Raw genomic sequence first — 17786 nt, 5'->3', positions numbered from 1 at the left:
CGGGTTTTCAACCTTGCGAGCTCAGTTTATATATTTTCTTATTTTTTCAATGCTCTAACTTTTGCCTAGGTCGCCCTTTCGGGTTTTCGGCCTAGCTAGCCTCTCAGGGGTAGTATTTCTTCAACTTGTCCTTGTTGATCGGTTGGGAGAACTCTAGGCCATCTAGGTCCATCAGAACCACAGCTTCACCCGACCAAATAGACTTAATGATGTAGGGACCAGTCCAATTGGGTCTGAACTTGCCCCTTGGGTCGTGGATGGGAGCTCGGTTGTCCTTGAGAAGCAAATCCCCTTCTTTCAGATTTCTGGACTTAACTTTCTTGTTAAAAGCCTGGCAATTCTGCGCTGATAGCCTTGAACATGGTACAGTGCTTTCAGTCTGCGCTCGTCAAAAAGCATGAGTTCATCAAATCAGTTCTGTTGCCAATCTGCTTCGGCTATTTGACATTCAGCCAGCACTCGCAAAGACGGAACCTCGATTTCAATAGGTAGAACAGCCTCCATCCCATAAACTAATGAATACGGAGTCGCCCCAGTAGAAGCTCTAATTGAAGTCCGGTACCCCCACAGAGCAAACGGCAGCTTGTCTGGCCAATCCCGGTAGGTTTCCACCATCTTCTACAATATGTGTTTGATATTCTTGTTGGCAGCCTCGACCGCTCCATTGGTTTGCGGCCGGTATGTAGACGACTTATGAAAAGCCACGTTGTATTTCTCCAATAAGTTAGTCACTTCCTTCTTGAAGTGGAAACCATTATCTGAAATGACCTCGTTTGGGACCCCATATCGACAGATGATGTTGTTTCTGATGAATTTTACAACATGTGACGCCTTCAACACCGCATAGGATCGGGCCTCAACCCACTTCGTGAAATAATCTATTGCAACCAGGATGAACTCATGCCCGTTAGACCCCTTCGGAGTGATAGCCCCGATCACATCGATCCCCCAAACTGAAAATGGCCATGGCGAAGTCATATTGTACAACTTTGATGGTGGGATGTTCATGCGGTTTGCATAGATCTGACATTTGTGGCATCACCGAACAAAGCCGATACAATCCTCCTCCATGGTGGACCAGTAGTAACCCTGTCTGAGGATCTTTTGTGCCAACATTACTCCGTTCATATGCGCACCGCATTCTCCTCCATGGATGGCCTCCATCAGGCGTTTTGACTCTTCAGCTTCAACGCATAGCTTATGCATTCCCAGATGACCTCTCTTATATAATTTATCTCCTCAGATGATGAACTGAACAGCCATTCTTCGGATTGCCCTTTTATCCTTGGCGTTTGCCCCTGGTGGATACACCTCTTTCTCCAAGAAGTTCCAAATGTCGTAATACCAGGGGTTCTCATCTTGAACCTCGTCTATAGTAGCAATTGACTCATAAGCTGGCGCGAATTTCTGGTCAATAATGACTGGACGCATCCGGACTCCAAACGGGATGTCTATCATGGAAGATAGAGTTGCTAGTGAATCTGCAAAGCTGTTGTTCTCTCTTACTAGATGAGCAAAGTTTAGCTTCTCAAACTGAGGAATCAACAAGTGTAGGGCCTGATGATACATCATCATCTTTTCTTCTTTGACTTTCCAATCTCCTTTCGCTTGAGATACAACAAGGTTTGAGTCCCCGATGACGTCCAACCGTTTCGCCCCTAGTTCCAGGGCTGCTTCTAGACCGGCAATGCATGCCTCATACTCTGCTTCGTTGTTCGAGACTTTGAATCGGAGCTTGAAGGCTAGAGGGATACGGGAATTGTCGGGTGCTATCAGCAACACTCCTATCCCATACCCATATTGGTTGGACACTCCGTCGAAATACATCGTCCAAAACTCATCGTTGATATGCAAAATGGCCTCATCTAGGAATAAGTACTCAACTACTTCACCCCCTTCCACTGGATGATCGGCTAAGAACTCTGCTACTGCTCTTCCCTTGACCGACTTGCGTGTCACATATTTTAGATCGAATTCGAAAAGTAACAACAACCAACGAGCTAGCCTACTCGTAAGTGCCAGTTTCTTGAAGAGATATTTGATGGGATCTAATCTCGAAACCAACATTATAGAGGGAGCTAACAGGTAGTGTTGCAGCTTCCTGGTAGCCCATACCGACGCTAAACAAGCCTTCTCCAATGGTGTGTAGCGAGTCTCATACTCTAGCATTTTCTTGCTCAGATAATAGATGGCCCTTTCCACTTTGTCCTCTGATTCCTGCGCGAGCATGCAGCCCATTGTGGTTTTAGTTACCGAAAGGTACAATATCAACGGTCTTCCCGGTTCTGGTGGTGACAACACAGGTGGGTTTTGTAAATATTCCTTGATCTTTTCAAAAACAGCTTGGCATCGGCCGTCCCACTAGAATTTCTTTCCTTTCTTCAGGAGACCAAAAAGTGGTTCACAAGTCAAGGTTAATTTTGAGATAAACCGTCTTATGAATTGCACTTTATCCAGAAAGCCTCGCACCTCCTTTTCAGTCCTTGGTGGTGGCATTTCTAGGATGGCCTTGATTTTCGAAGGGTCAATTTCGATACCTCTCTGTGTAATGAGGAACCCCAGCATTTTCCCTGCTGTAACACCGAACATACACTTCTGAGGATTCAGTCGCAGCCGGAATTCTCTAATCCTTTGAAAGAACTTTTGCAAGGCGATGTAGTGGCCCTCTCTTTCCTTGGACTTGACAATCATGTCATCCACGTACACCTCAACCTCTTTGTGGATCATGTCATGCAATATTGTGGTCGCGGCTCGTTGATATGTAGCTCCAGCATTTTTTAGCCCAAATGGCATCACTCTGTAGCAGTAGGTCCCCCACGGGGTGGTGAATGCAGTCTTTTCCCGGTTTTCAAGCGCCATTGCTATCTGGTTGTAGCCTGAGAAGCCATCCATGAACGAAAGCAAAGCATGCCCCGCCGTGAAATCTACCAACTCGTCAATATGCGGCAAGGGAAAGTTGTCCTTCGGACTAGCTCTATTCAAATCTCTGAAATCCACGCATACCCGGATCCTGCCATCCTTCTTCGGCACTGGAACAATGTTGGCCAACCAAGTTGGGTATTCGGATACCAGCAGGAAACCTATGTCAATCTGCTTGGTGACCTCTTCCTTGATCTTAATAGCCCTGTCCGAGCGGATCCTTCTGAGTTTTTGTTTAACTGGTCGGGCCTCGGAGTCAAGACGGATCCGGTGCTGTACAATCTCAAGATCGATTCCAGGCATGTCTTCGTAGGACCACGCGAAAACATCTTTGAAATCTTTTAATAAAGCGACTAAGCGCTCGCGTTCCTCCGAAGACAACGTGGACCCGATCTGGACCAGCCGCGGGTCCTCCTCAGTACCGACATTCACAGTAGTGATTTCATCCATTAAGGGTTTAACAAATCTTTCTTGCTCTTGTTCAATTAAGCGTTGCAAAACCGGAGGAATTTCTTCCTCGTCGTTTTCATCAAAATTTTGAAAGTCTGAATTAAGGCAATAAATCAAGGGCACAGAAAAGTACTCAAAAACCACAGCTACTTGATTCTCATTAAGCGCATCCAAATCGTCCGATTTTTCGGTTACAACAGACTCAAAAGAGAAAGAAAAAGATGACCTGGACAAGACTGTGGCATTCGGGTAACCATCCCCAGGATTACCAGACTCAGACTCAGACTCAGTCGAGCTGGAACCTGATTTCGACTCACTAGATTCGGTGGAATCAGTTTCCGGCTCACTACCTGACCCGGTGCTGCTGGACAAAAATCCCTTTTCATACTGCTAGATGAGAGAGGGTGCGATAGATGCATCCAAAATGTTTGCTGGTAGGCCCTCAGCCATTCCATTCCCGATCACGCATACCGAGAAGTTATCCCCCAAGCACTTCTGTTCGATCAGAGGATCTGAAAGTCGACATGCCAGCGCTACCCCCATCTCACTTTCGGCGTCCTCAGACTCTACTTTCTTGCTCTGCTCAACCTCAGCTAATGGGTCTGTCTGCTCTTTGGCAACGTCATCCCTGGGTAACTGCAGGTCAAAGAAGATCTCAAACCCCGGCACTCATTTCCTCTCCGCGTTCAGCCACGGCTCTTGGAAGCCACAGAACGGAAAGTCCTACCCCTCCCGGACGAAGCGTCCGTTTAGGGTACCCTGAATGGGCCGGCGCATTAAGTCAAAAGGATTTCCCACCTTTTTCGCTTTGGCTCTCCCAGTCATCTCCTTACCCTTCCTTATCCAGTCCTCTTTGGTGGGCAAATAACCCAAACCAAAGGTATGTGGGTTATGTGGCACCTCGGCCGATGTTGCGACGCCTTTCCGGCCGCTCTTTCCCAATCTCATCCCGGGGATATGTTGAAGCTTGTTGGTATACCAATTGAGCACTGACATACACCCCCTCATTAACAGCTAAGATGTTCTACACGACCCGGGCCTCAGCTAGGGTAAAACTGAATAAGAACACATCCTCCATACCGTGCCCAATTTCCAAAACTGGCATAGATACTTCCGGCGGTGGATGGATCGATGAATTCCCAAAAACAATGGCTACTGCCTTTCCATGGGGGTATTTCACCATTTGATGCAAGGTAGAAGAAACTACCTTCACTTGATGCAGCCACGACCGTCCCTAGAGTAGATTGAAAGTGGCGGGAACCTCTAGGATGTGAAAGTCAATTTCATGCTGCCGCGGCCCAACCTTGGTCTGAATTTTCGCTGTCCCCATGACTTCTCTGCTTGTGTTATCGTATGCTCGAATCACCTGGGCTGTTGGCACAAAGTCCGCGGTCTTCAAGCCAATTGCATAGGCAGTCCTCGCTGGACATACATTGATGGTGGACCCTGTGTCGACAAGCACCACGGGTATCCATTTATTTCTGCATTCCACAGAGATGTAGAGTGGTTTGTTATGGTTCGCACCCTCAGGTGGCAGATCTTTGTCCGAAAAGGTCAACATCGGGGTAGCTCCTCCCGGAAAAACTAAGCCCACCGGCTATTCGGGCGTGGTGTCTATAGAGAGCTTGGCCTTATCCGTGGCCGATAAGATAGCTTGTCGATGCACTCGTGATGCCATAAGCAGTCCCCAGATGGAGATGTTTGCTTGTATCTTCTTTAACTGCTTCAGTACAGCCTCTTCTTCAAATTGCTTCTCTTTCTGTCTCTCAACTTCCTTATCCTTCCCAGATGCCTCTGGCTGGTCTAGGTGTGGGGTCTTGAAATACTGCCCGCTTCTCGTCATATGATCGACCGCACCGATATACCGGGTATCATCTGGTTGATTACTCCCCCAATCCTTATCCGTGTGGACAAGACATAAATCATCGTCCTCTCACCACATTCCATCGGCAGCCAACAGACACCTGTCTGGCTCCGGTTCAATTACACCCGCAGTACTCTCCGTCCACATGCTCGCAGCATTCTCTATCTTCGTGCACACAGCACTCTCAGTCCCTTCAGGGCCCTTAGCTTTCCTAATTCTCTTAGCATCCTCCAACCTTTCTTGTTCCAGCTGCGTCAGTACAGCTGGCTGTTCAATAATTCCCGCATTCATAATGCCCAAGTCTCGAGTAGAATTCTTAGCACCGGCGCTCTTCGGCGATTCATTCTGATTTTCGGCCCTTCCGGCCACCACTGATATACTTGCCCCTGCCGGGCCCTGTTCTAACTGAGCTTCATCAACAATGTCTGGCAAGTCATCAAGCCATCTAGTAGCCTCTATCGATTCCTCATAATCAAACCAGTTGACTGCCGCGCCTCCTGGATCTTGGTTGTTGAAAAACTGGAGGTTGGCCAAGTCCTTTTCCACAACCGTCAAACCATCTGCTCAAATCCATCTCCTCGGATCACACACAACTCTGCCCTCTCTGCAATTCAATATTAGGCTCAAACTGGTCTGTTGGCAGAATGTAATCACTCGGATCGTAGGCTTCCCCAGCGATACTCCCAGACTGCTCAAACCCTGATTGAACAATTCCATCATCCCCTGAAATCTCCTCTGTTCTATCTTTGCCAGTCACCACCATTAGCTCGGGTTGGGTTCTGGAGATGTCCAACATGCACAAAGAGTCAGTGCAGTCAGAAAGGAGCACCTCCGGCTTAGGCAGGTGGGAAGGAGTGATATATATGATGGAATCGTATGACACGACCCCAGTCTGGATGAAGTTGATTCTTTTGGGAGGTGGAGCTTGGTTGTGCGGTGGAAGAGGGTTTGTTGTGACATTGGGTTTTTCTGGAGGTACAATCACTTGCTTGTCAATGAGGTCTTTAATCTCATGACGCAATCTGAAACATTAGTCAGTGTCGTGACCATGTTGTTGGTGATATGTGCAGTATTTTGCCGGGTTATGAGAAGGAGGGAGTGGATTTGGCAATGGCCTCGGCTCCAGGGGCTTTAAGTGCCCTTTCTGGATTAATACCCGTAGAGCCTTGGACAGAGGCATATACAGTGGGGTGAAGGTTCTTTGGCCTCTGGGTTGGAATCGAGTGGTTTGTGTGTTACTTCCGGACGCGCCGGAGAAAGGTGTAGCTGCCATGGGTCTTGGAAGGGAAGGGGGAATGGTGGTGACCACGCTTACTTCTGAAGCTCTAGCATTTGTGGCATTGCTGGTGCCTGTGTTGTTGTTCGGTTGAAAGTTCTTCGGGGTTGCTCTCTATCTTGGTCAATCAGACCCTGTTTCATTGAATCTTCAATTTGTACCCCCATTTCATGTAGATCTGAAAAAGTGGGAAAGGGGAGCACAATCATTTTTTGCATCAATTTTGGCTGGAGATTGCGTACAATCATCCTGATTTGGTCTTTGTCGGTAGGCCTCAGGGTCATCATCGAAGCCTTCGCCCTCCACCGAGTTACGAAATCCGAGAAGCTCTCCTTAGGCTCCTGCCTTGTTATTTCGAGATCCCGGGTTGTAATCTCGATTTGGGTATTGTAAGAGTATTGCGCGACAAAGGCTTCGGCCATTTCATCCCAACTCCGCTTGACATCATCCTCTAATTTCACATACCAGATAGCGGCCACACCCGACAGGATCCGGCCGAATAGTGAAAGCTTTTGTGGTCTGGTGAGGCCCATTGGCCGTAGTATATCTGAAAATAGCTGAAGATGCCCCATGGGGTCCCCAGATCCGTCGAAACGATCAATTTGCGGCATTTTGAACCTATCCGGCAGCGTCACAGCCACGTCGGTATATCCGTCCTCGATATCCGGGATACCCCTTACCCCTTGGGATTTCTTGAACAACTTCTCAAGCTTGTCCAATTTCAGTGCTGTATGGTCTACCTCGAACTCGAAGGGAGAGTCCGGTTGATTGACAGGCGTTGGTGCCTTAGATAGTTGAGGCAGAATTGGGGGCGGAGCTGGCCCTGTTGGTATGTCCGTATCTGCCTGGACATTTGGTGCCTCCTCGGGTGTTGGGATTCCTGGTGGGGGAGGAACTGGGTGTGAAACATATGCCCCAGTTTGTTGTTGTAACCTGGAAATTAACTCTGCCTGCTGGGCCATGATCTCGGCCTGTTGTTTGGCAAATTTATCTCGGCGAACAGCATCCTGCTGCATGGCTCTCATGGTGTCCTGCATCTGACGCATCATTTCCTCAACTGCTGTCAGTCCCGCCATACTGCCCTGATCTGTCGGAACTACTGGCAGGTCTATCTCTATAGCAACAATTGGGATCTCAATCCGACTGTCCACTGATTGGGTAATCCGCTGCTCTGGCAACCTCTGCTCAGATACACTGCGGCTTTTCGACCTCTGTCTGATAACCGGGGGTAGAGAGTGGAACACTGGTTGTCCGTCAACCAGATCCTCAGATCGATTGAGTCGGCGACCTCTTGTCCAGAGTGCTTGGGGAATATCTGCTTGGTCTGGAGCAATTGTGCTAAACTACCTAGCAAAAAGATAAATAAAGCAATAATAAGGAAATAAATGAGCAGACGAACAGACAGCATAACAACATAAATAAACACAACACACAGTCAGGTATAATTAACACACAATTGATACACTGTTCTCAAAGACCGATCATTATTCCCAAATCACTGTCCCCGAAGCTGAATCTGATACCTGCAGAAAACTGATTTCGAAAATACTGAAATGTTGCCCACAGGCCTGATACCCAGAAATACTGAACTGGTGCCCGCAGGCCTGATGCCCAAACTTGTAAATTGATACATGCATTCGTATAGAGACGCACTCTAAAAGCACATAACAAACAAGTGAGAGCCAAAAACACCCTATGTTGGGGTAAGGTTTCCCTGTCCTATTTTGTCAGGAGCTAGGGTTTCACTACGCACGTAGTGGTTTCAAACAACCTATAAACGGGTAAACAACCTGTCCTAGTTTGGAATTGTCACTATGATTCCGAATATACACTAGGTCGAATGGTCAAAAGGGGGCCCCGGTAAAAATCGGGGTTTGTGTTACCATACTGGCAGAGCCCGCAACCGGTCAGCCTTACGGCATGCTTTGACAAAGCAAGCCTCTGGCAAACCGTTCAGGAATAGCAGATGGCAAACACGGTGTCCTAGGCGCACCGATGCGCATGCAATGCAAAGAAACACACAAGTGTAGTCAAAAACCAGATATCACGAGTTCGAGTCAAGTTCTCTAAATTCCATAGCAGAGTCGCCAGAAACTGTAGACGCGCCCTCGAACGCCCCGGGAGGATGAGTCCCGTTCTGTTTATTTCGGCTCACCACAGTTCAGGACTCAATGTCACAATCTTGTATCTAATCTCACAGAGTGCAATGCAAGACTGATGAAATCATCAAAGAGTCCAAATCCGACAAATCATTTTTTAAAACAGATTTTTTGAAAGAAGTGCCAAACATGGACTGCTTTGCCAGATACAGAGTCGCCACCTAAATATTTTATTTTGAGAAATTTAGGAAACCCTGACTCGTTGCCTAAGGCCACGTGTCCGTCATCACCAAAGTTGCCTCGGCTCGGGAACGTGGGTACGATTAGGGAAGGTCACTTCGTGAGCACCCCCGCTCGCCCGATCAAAGATCGGCCTCTACTATCCATCATATCAAATTTTGAAAACATTATGCATTCTTATTTCGGTTATTAGCCTAGATTTACTACGTGATGCGCACATCATACAAGTTTAGACTGGGTCACCTGAATTGGAACGAAACATCTCATGTTTGTTTTGAAAACGGTTTTGCTACTCACAAGTAGGCTAAAATGTGGATTTGCCACCTTCAGGTGGGCTTACAAAACATGATGATTTGCCACTATCTAGTGGGCTTAAAACTCACAATTTGATGAATTGTTCCAATCCAAATAACCTAACCTTCACCCACAGGCATTCAGGCAAGTATATCATACAAGCAAATAGCCTCATGGTAAGCATGCTATCATGGCAGTTGCTCACACATATGCAAGGATGCTAAAGCATAAGTACTTACCGAGTACTCCAAGCCAAAACAGAAGCTATATTAGAAATCCATGCATGATCCTAACTATACCGAAATGCCTAATGCAACACATATTCAATTTGGAATTGAAATACAAATGCAGTTAGTATGATGCGCCGAGCCCGGTGCATGTAATACAGATGAATGGATGCAGACATGCTATCATACTGTATGCTAATTGAAACATGCCCTAATCTAACCATAATAAGCTGGTAAATAAAAGGGAGAAAGACGTGGGGTTGGAACACATACATCACACTCATGCACACTTATTACAACATTGCCCTCGCTCGGAGGGTCTGAAAGAATAATACAGTCCGAATGATAATACAGTCCGAAATGAATAATTAAATATTACAAAACCCTAATTAATTAACAAAATAACTAGGAAAGCGATAAACTAGCATGTAAGCCTATGGACTGCCTCAGCTCTGTTCCGAATGATGAATGATACATGCTTGAGTTGCCTGGCGCGGAAATCCGTTGCGATGCCTCGATTCGCCTCTGTTTGCAATTAATCCCGGAACGCTGTGTAAGGCTCTGGAAGGCTGATTTCTGGTATGCTGCAACAGAGAGCAACAAAGGGGGCATGGCAAAGTTTTTCACATATGTATGCATGACAACTCTTCAGGGAGTGTAGTCCTCGATCCTCGTGCCACCAATCACGCATATCGATGCATGATAGTCGAGGAGTCGAATTGCACGACTCAATATGAAATTAATGCACATGAAAACACAGCAAGACCTAAACTCCATCATGGGTAATCCGGAGTGTCGGCGACGGGGAATTGAGACACGTTCCGTCACTCAGAGTATGAAACGTCCCTCATTTCCCGTGCTTGGGCTAACTCCTATCCCAAACACAATGCAAATGAGATGGCATACACAATGCGATTAACATACAACCTAGCATACGCAATGCTATGAGATGGCATACACAATGCCCGATGTAAATGGCATACACAATGCACTAACACGCAATCTAGCATACGCAATGCTATGAATTGAAAAGGCATACACAATGCATAATGAACTTACACCAACATGAGTGGACCTCAGCCACACTCACATCAGTGCCCATTAGGTGAAAATGAGACAACTGAAATGCGTGCACACATGTACGCATACCGAGGACCGAACCTAAGGCATCAAATGCCACTCTACCAAAGCATGACAAGGGATGCAAGATGGCATTCAAACATGTAAATTTCAGCACTGAAACATGATGCTAAATGATCCCAAAACATGGAAATATGGCACCCGATGCATGGAATAAGCCCCGAAACTCAATACTAGGTACATGCATTGAATCACAAGTATACAAAGCAAGCATTATTTGATCATGAAGTCAAAAGACAGAGCCAAGAAAGTCCCAAAACATGCATATTTCTAGTTTAGAGCATGGCCAAAAGATGTTAACATGATGGACTAAAATAGCATGCAACATTGGCTAGCAAGCATGGTTTACGTGGCATGTATATGAAGCAAATGAGAACTCATCAAACCAGCGAAAAACAGTGAATAAAACATGCCAAAATATGTCCAAATAATCACTGAAATGTAGCCAATGCATGCAAAAATGAGGGGCTTCTTTGGAAGGCCGTTCAAGGGGTTGTTAAGAACATACAAGATAGACATGAAGCCTGGCCAAACCAACTTTGGAAATGAGTTATGACAATCCTAAAACTCGCAAAATTGGCCCTGAAATCAGTCAAGGAAGCATACGATGTAAGGCCCCCTCAAAAGGCCTTGAATGGAATTGTTCTACACATGCACTATAGACATAAAATATGGCCAAAAGGGCCCGAACAGACCTAAGGCAGACCTTAAAACCCACAAAATTAGGCCCAAAAAGTGACTTCAATGCATGCAAAATAGAGCCCCTTTGGAAAGCCAATGATGCTAGTAAAGAAAATGAGGGGTGAGAGGGTCACCCCTCTATGATTTCAAAGCTCAAAGCCTCATCAAAGCCACTAAAAATCCCCTGGATTTCAGTGGCTAAGAGGCAAAAACAAGTCCAATGCAAATGCTCTAATGCATAGCCCTAAATATGAAGGAATGAAGCATGCAAGGAAGGAGATGACTCCAAACAGAAAAGTGACCTCAAGAAAACTTAAATAGGAGGTCAAAAAAAGGCTTTTTCTAGTTTATAACAAATCTCGAAAATGTTCACAAGTAAGGCTAAAGTATGATGCAAAAAATAGCCTTAGAAGAGAGATAGAGGGTAAGGAGAAGTAGATGACCTCAAACAGAAAAGTTCCCGTAAACAAAGTTGAAGAGGAGCTCAAAATATGACACTTTCTAGTTTATGACAAAGCCCAAAAATACTTTCAAGTGAAGCTAAGTAAAGAAGCAAAAAAATGCAAGTTTAAGGGAAATACACACTTACCCTTGAAGAGCCGACCTCCAGCAGCTTTTGGAGCAAGTTGGTGAGCTTCCAACCTCTGTAAATGACTTCCAAGGTGCTGGAATGGATGATGGAGGTGTGGTGCTAAGGGTTGTAGTGCAAATGGACCAAGAAAATTAGGGTTTTGGAGCTTCGAACAGTGACAATGGAGGAGGGATTATATGCCTTAAGGAATTTTGTTCAACCTGCTGATATGAAGCCAAGCCTCTCCTTTATAGAGGAGAGGCTCCAAAATATCCAAAAAGTTCCCCAAGCATCCTCCATACACGTGTATGGACGATGCACCAAATGGCTTCCAGCTGGCACAGCTGGATTACACTCAGAAAAAGCAAAAAGCAAAAAGCAAGAAGCAGGCCGGCCAGTTCAAGTGGCCGGCTGACCACCCCCCCTAGTCGGCTGACCAGGGGTCAAAAGGGTCAACAAAAGTTGCTGGTCGGCCTACCCAGAAAGGTGGCCTCCCAAATGAGTAGAATACAGTTGTGTGGTGAAAAAGCAGAAAATGTGACCCAAGAGAGAGAAAAGCTAGCTTTTAAGCAAGGTTCAAATGGGTCAAGATGAATTTCTGGCCGGCCTACCCATATTGGTGGCATCCCAGATGAGTACAACATAATGGTGGTATGAAAAGCCAGAAAATGTGGCTCAAAAGTGGGAAAAACCAGCTTTCTGTCAGAAAAACTGACTTTTGGAGAGAGAAAATGAGAAAATTGACTTTTCAGGGGAAAAGGTGGCCGGCCACCATACTACCCCCTCCCTAACAGTGAAAATAGGGTCTCTACAAAAAATGGACCAAAATGGATGTAAAACGAAGGTTCGGGGGCCAAAATGCGCGGTTCGGGGCCCCGAAAACAGGCTGTTAGGCACCGGAAGTGGCGTATGACCACAAAGGTGGTCTCCCGGGCCACATTGTCCTTTTAAAGGGATGGAATAACGTGTGTGCCAAAAACTAGAGCAATCGGAGGTAGCTAAGCGGTCTCGAACCAAGGCACACGGCCGACGGCTCCGAAAATCGAAAATCGGGCTCCAAACGAGAAAAATGGCCTACAACCATGAAACGTAGCCTACGGCCACTGAGAGATGGTCTACGAGACCTCTCCCTCCCTTCAGGTATAGAAAACAGAGAAAATAGGACCCGGTTCGCAAACCGAGGCAAGGCACAAAAAGAGCCCCAAAGTTTGGAGGCAAGGCTCGCAGCCGAGACTCTGAAACCTCAGAACGAGCACAGAATGCAACATCACCGAGCACTCAACTAATGACATCTGAGTCTTAAGGTCGGTCAAAAATGGGGTGTCTACAGTGCGGGAGCACTGCCGCACATGCGGGGGTCATGGCCGCACGTACGAGAAATAGAGCAGTTTGGGTCTTTCGCTATTGCTAAAAAGGCACATGCTGGGCTTCCCAACCGCACGTGCGAGACCAACTGACGCACGTGCGGGGTTCACAACCGCACGTGCGGCCCATGTTGGAAAATTTTGTCCACTCTATTTTACGTGCTTGACCCTCTAATATTTTTGAAATCTGTATTTGGTGTCTTCTTAATATTTATAAATTCATTGAAGCAAAGCGAGTCCGGAAATGGTTTAACAAGGAAAAGCATTAATATGTGACTTATGTATGTGTGTAGGACACACTCCGGGAGGAACCAACGCCCCGCCACAACACTGTGAGTTGTAGTACTATAGTAGTACATTGTACTTATCAATAATAATTACCATTAGAACTCTGTTATCGCATATCAACTATGCTGACTTACATGAATGATTGAAAGGATGTGTGTACTTTCATATAACTCTAAAGCACTGTGTGACTCTGAAACTATCTGCTCTGTTGATATCTGGGCCTATGGCCAGTTTGTGAAATCTGTTAGGCCTATGGCCAATCTATGGAATTTGTTAGGCCTACGACCAATCTGTAAAATCTGTCCGGCCTAAGGCTGTTCTGTATATCACTGGGCTTGAAGCCGCTCTGAATAAAATCTGGGCCTGAGGCCGTTCTAAAAACGTTTACTGAATGGGATTAAACATATGCCTACGCATCTATATGCATTATAAATGAAGTTTATCTAATGTTAAGTTCAAGTACTATTATTCACTGAGCCTGGCTCACTCTGTATTTTGTCTAATTCTATAGGTAATCAATATGGAGGTCAGCCTTAACCCTCGATGCTCGTTTCTCTTTTGACAACCTCAGTGTGCCCAGGCACTTAGAGGAAGCCCGTGCATTTTTGGGGAGGTTTACTAAGCTTTTGGTTTTGTACTCTAATTGTCTGTCTAAGGTTGAAATGTAAATAACCCCTTTCTTCACCAACGTTTTTGTTATACGCCCAATCATGGGGCTGGGTCTGTATATGTATAGGTGCATAGCTAATTTCTCAGATGTATGTCACTGTATGTTCATCTACCTTATGCAATGTTTGTGATCCTGGCATAGTATTGGTAGCTCAATGGATATTGTTTTATATTCTTTTATGATATTAATGCTTCCGTTCAAGCCCTATAGTTTATGTAAACAGAATTGTGTGTCTGTTTCTGAATAGGTCATGCCCAAACTTTTAGGGGCAGGTTTGGGGCTTGACAAGTGTCATCTGCAGTTTATGCAACAACTGCGAGCACTTGCTGTTTGTTCAGTCCCTCGACTTTCAAAGCCTCAATAGCCCAACGAAGGTGTTCATGGGGACCAATGCCCCCCCTACCTTGTTCTTACCACTTGCCTCCACCTTGTCAAAGGATCGGGTCGTTATATGAGAGTGAAGCCGAGTTGTTGTCGACATGCCACCACCCAGATCAAAGATGACTTCAGGTTGGCCCTTTTCAGTTGCAGCTTGCTCTAAGATTGAAGCGCCTTTTGGATTGAAACTTCTGGACTGTGATGTGGTCGATGATGGAGCCAAAATTCCAAAGGCTAAATCTACCACAATTCTTTGCAAATCTTTAATCATGCTCCCAGCTCAAAAGTAGTGGGCTCACGAGTTTGAGATGATTGGGGTTCAAGTATATCCATTATGCTTAAGCCCATGCTTTCTGGGATAAACACCGAGGTTTGTGTTCCTAACGTGGCAGAGCCCGTAACCGGTCAACCTTATGGCACGCTTTTCCAAGCAAGTCTCCGGCAAACCGTTCGGGAATAGCAGATGGCAAACACTATGCCCTAGGCGCACCAATGCAAATGCAATGCAAAGAAACACATAAGTGTAAATAAAACAACATATCATCAGTTCGAGTAAAGTTCTCTAAATCCCCAGCAGAGTCGCCAGAAACTGTAGACCGCCCAAACTTCCTCCGCGCGACCCCATTTTCGGAGAGGGTGCGGATTTGGGTTCATAGCTACTATAGTTCGCACTCCTATCACAGTTCAGTATCTAGTCTCACAAAGTGCAATGTAAGACTGATAAATCACCAAGGAGTCCAAATCCGGCAACTCGTTTGGGAAAATCGATTTTAATTAAGAAGTGCCAAACATGGACTGTTTTACCAGATTACAGAGTCGCCACCTAAATATTTTGTTTTGGGGAAAATTTAGGAAACCATGACTTGTGCCAAAGGCCACATGTTCGTTATCACCAAAGTTGCCTCAGCTCGAGAACTTGGGTATGACAGTGAAAGGTCCTGAAATGAGCACCCATGCTCGCCCGATCAAAGAGTGGCCTCTACTAAACATGATATATTGTTATGAAAACACATGTGTTGTTGATCCGATTATTAATCTAAAATCACTATGTGATACGCACAACATACAAGTATAGACTAAATCACTCAATTTGGAAGAAAACATCTCATGTTTGTTTCTAGAAAATGGTTTGAAGTTGCTACCCTCAAGTAGGCTAAAATGCGGGTTTGCCACCCTCAAGTGGGCTTAAAACATGATTTGCCACAAACAAGTGGGCTTAAAACGCACATTTTAATGAATTGTTCTAATTCAAGCAATGAAGCCTTCATCCATAGGCATTCATTCAGTTTATCACTTAAGCAAATAGTGTAATGGTAAGCATGCTAAACATGGCAATCACTGACACTCATGCAAGGATGCTAAAGCATAAACACTCACAGTGTACTCCGAGCCAAAACAGACGCTATGTTAGAAATCAATGCATGATCCTAGCTATGTTAAAATGCCTAATGCAACACATGCAAAATGCAACTAAATAGGCTCGGTTATCTAAAATGGCATATGAATGCAACACTTGATAACATGCCATTAAGCACGTATTCAAGTAAATGTATTGAAATACAATGCAGTTTGAATGATGCACCGAGCCCAGTGCATACAAGACAAAGGAATGATGCACGCATGCAAGCATAATGATGCTAATGAAAACATGCCCCAAAACTAACCCCCAAAAGCTGATAAATAAAAGGGAGAAAGGCGTGGGGTTGGAAGACATTCACACACACGCACACACTTATTACAACAATGCGCCCTCGCGGAGGGTCCAAATAAAAGCTAACCTAACACTAAGCTAAGCTAACTAACTAATCTAATTAGGTTAATTAGACTTATTATTACAAACCAATCAAATAACTAGTAAACTACTTACTAATTATGACAATACTTAACTAATTAACAAATTAACTAATTAAATTACAAATTGATGCTAACTAACGAGTAAGCATTAAACTAAGCTACTCCCACACTGTTCGAAGAAGAAAAGGATGCCTGCTCGGTTACTGCCCCGAAAAGCTCTCTGGTTGCTCTCTTGAGGCTCTGCTTGCAGGGTGTCTTCCAGTTCTTGCTGCTGAAACTTACCAAAAGAGTGCCAGGGAGTGCACCAGTGGCCTGCCGGCCATGAATAGTTGCTGCCGACCCCCCTGCCGGCCACAGATGAAGAGGTGCTGGCCAACAAAGAAAGGGTGCCGGCCAGTGGTGTGCTGTGACACCAAGCTGCAATAGAGCACAAAACAGAGAAAATGGAGGTCTCCCAAGAACATTTATGTACTATGCCCCTCCATATTATCTCAAAACATCAAGGGAGAGGCATCATTAGATCCAAAACCATCAATTAAGCATCTCAATGCATGATGGCCAAAGATCCAACATGTACAAATTCAATAAATGCATGATAAACAAGACACTCAGACCATCTCCTTATCATGAGAAATCAAAGGCAATAGAGACCAAGGGAGATTGGCTCACTTCATCACTTCAAGTATGAAATGAACTAATCCACCTTGTGTTCAACACAACATCCGATCGAACACAATGCAAAGCAAGCAACATGACATGCAAACAACATGCTAATCTTGGCATGAAATGCAAGACTCTAACATGCAAACACTCATGCACAACATACTAGAATACTTAAGCATTAAAAGCTAGTGAAAGACACAACACTAGAATCATGCAAAGCATTGCTCGATGGACTAAACCAACAACAAACAGACCCCATGCATGCCAAAACAGTGGCAAAATCCTGCTGGAAATGAAGCACCAAAAGCTACAACACCATGCTCATGCATTGGCTCGCAAGCTAGGCATTAAACACAACTCTCAAAAGCCCTCAAGGAAAGAAAGAAGTAAGAACATGACACATGTATACGCTCTGAAATAACATGTTAAACGATGCCCAAACATGCAATCATCACAAACATAGCATACTGGGGTGCTCAAAACTCAAGTCTAGCTAAGGTACTTGCACCATAGCCATATCAAGCAAGCCCCGAAGGACCAAGATCACTCAAAACAGTCCTAAGGCAGGCCAAAACAATGCTAGAAACATGATGAAGTGTACCCAAAACAAGATAGAATGGGAGGCATGAAGCATTATGCATGCAAGGCCAATGAATGGGATTACACGACACATACCAAAACCAAGTAAGAGGTGACTCTACCAACAAAAATCAGAGTTGTAACATGGCAAAGTGACACCAAAAACATACTGAGATGGTAGCCCCAAAGCTTATGCAAGCATGCATACGTATAGGCTTATAAGTGAAGCATAAGGATCAACCCTAAAGCATAACCAAAGGGCGATAAATGCAATAATATGGAAGAGGTA

The sequence above is a fragment of the Camellia sinensis genome, chromosome 11 (assembly GCF_055761805.1).
Source record: "Camellia sinensis isolate YWXY chromosome 11, ASM5576180v1, whole genome shotgun sequence".
In the NCBI taxonomy this organism is placed as follows: domain Eukaryota; kingdom Viridiplantae; phylum Streptophyta; class Magnoliopsida; order Ericales; family Theaceae; genus Camellia; species Camellia sinensis.
This window is presented reverse-complemented; position numbering follows the sequence as displayed.